At 45.6% G+C, this 1,113-nt stretch overlaps 1 long non-coding RNA gene across 1 annotated transcript in view; it reads right to left on the bottom strand.

Annotated features, from left to right (window-relative positions):
- Nucleotides 1-212: 212 nt before the first annotated feature.
- Nucleotides 213-1,113, bottom strand: part of LOC102028732 — a 13,760-nt gene continuing 12,859 nt past the window's right edge. Inside the window, exon 3 of the long non-coding RNA XR_263322.1 lies at nt 213-457. This is a non-coding gene — a long non-coding RNA (uncharacterized LOC102028732). The remainder of the gene's footprint in view (nt 458-1,113) is intronic.

The following is a 1,113-nucleotide window of genomic DNA, read 5'->3' as shown; positions in this document are numbered from 1 at the left end:
CAGGCCCAGGTCCTCCCCAGCCTTGTGCTTGGAGCACCCCCTAATGGCTACATTGACGTATGTACATGGTGTGATGGAAAGCTCGTGAATGTTTAAATTTTAAGTTTATTACAGTAAAAGACACATTGCCATTACTACCCCTCAAAATACTCCTTCCCGCTGTGAACATACTTATCCCATTGTCCTTGCCGCTTACTAAAGCATTTCTGGAGTCCTCTTTCGTATTTTCAGTTGCACTGTTGTGGCTGCTTCAGTGTCCTGAATTGACTCAAAGCCTTTGTTTTCACCCTCACTGGACCAGGAATCTCACGGTGCCAGATGCAGTGAAGAAGATGGATGAACACCACTGCACTGTTTTTGCAGCTTGCCTTTCGCTTGGATGACACTCCGCAGCTGCTTCACCTTGTAAGAAATGATCTTGTCCAGACATAGATACGAAAAGAAGGAGGAGGAGGAGCTGGAGGAGCAAGGGGAGAGGTAACTGGATTTCAGAGGCAGCAAAAACGAGCCTTGCAAGAGTGGTGGCTGTACACAGACACAGGCACACTCCCTTTGACAAGCTGTTTGCTTTTATTCCTAACTCTCAGGCGTCCCTGCCCCATCTCCAGTGCCGGATTGGGGTTCACAGTCTCTCTGGACCAATCTGCTTCACACTGTATGTGTGGTTCTCCGCTTCCCTTTTTATTCCCTCCTCCCTTTGTATTTCTTGTCTGTAGTTATTTTTAGCCTTTTGACTTCCCAGGATTTGGGAAGACTTGTTTGGAAATTTTTTTTGGAAAAAAAAATTGGAATTGGGAATCGAACTCAGGACCTTGTGCTTGCCAGGCAGGTGCTGTGCCACTAAGCTATATCCCCAGCCCGTTAGGAAGATTGTTTAGCAATTATCTTCTACCCCAGAACTTTAACTCTGGTGTGAGTCTTTCTATAGTCTGTGTGTCCTTGTCTGCTAGTTGACTGAGCTAAGTCTAAGAATAAGAGCTTATTAGATAGGTTTATTGTGGAGGACCACCTAGGTGACTCTTCTTGAAAGAGGAGCAATTAGCTCCATTTTGGCTGAGTCTGACCCTATTTCCATGCACTGATATGTACAGAGCTGGCTAGGACTTTTCCTTA

The sequence above is a fragment of the Chinchilla lanigera genome, unplaced genomic scaffold, assembly GCF_000276665.1.
Source record: "Chinchilla lanigera isolate Chin_1 unplaced genomic scaffold, ChiLan1.0 scaffold00066, whole genome shotgun sequence".
Classification (NCBI taxonomy): Eukaryota; Metazoa; Chordata; class Mammalia; order Rodentia; family Chinchillidae; genus Chinchilla; species Chinchilla lanigera.
Note: the sequence above shows the minus strand (reverse complement) of the source record. Positions and strands in the feature narration are given on the sequence as shown.